Raw genomic sequence first — 500 nt, forward strand, 5'->3', positions numbered from 1 at the left:
CAAATTGACATAAACCTGGTCAGCACAGACCAAAAACTTTGTTCTTGGAATGCAAAGATGGTTCTGGATATGAAAATACATCAGAGAGATATACCATTGTTTAAGGAAAAATTAGTAACAATTCTCTACAAACTCTTCTAAGATACTGGAGAGGAAGGAACACATCTTGGATCATTCTATGAAGCCAGGACTTCCCTGCCTTAGAAATCTTGTGTGTCTGAGAGTGTAGGTCTGCATGTATATGTGTGCATCACATGCTTGAAGTGTCTGCAGAGGCCAGAAGAGGTAGCAGATCCTCTGGAACTGAAGTTACAAATGGTGGTGAGCTGTCATGTGGATGCTGGGAACAGAACCCAGGTCCTCTGCAAGATCAGCAAGTGCTCTTAACCCCTGAGCCACCTCTCCAGCCTATCCTACTGATGAATTTTTAAAGAAGATTCAGTGCGTGTGTGTGTGTGTGTGTGTGTGTGTGTGTGTGTGTGTGAGAGAGAGAGAGAGAG

The sequence above is a fragment of the Mus pahari genome, chromosome 1, assembly GCF_900095145.1.
Source record: "Mus pahari chromosome 1, PAHARI_EIJ_v1.1, whole genome shotgun sequence".
NCBI classification, from domain to species: domain Eukaryota; kingdom Metazoa; phylum Chordata; class Mammalia; order Rodentia; family Muridae; genus Mus; species Mus pahari.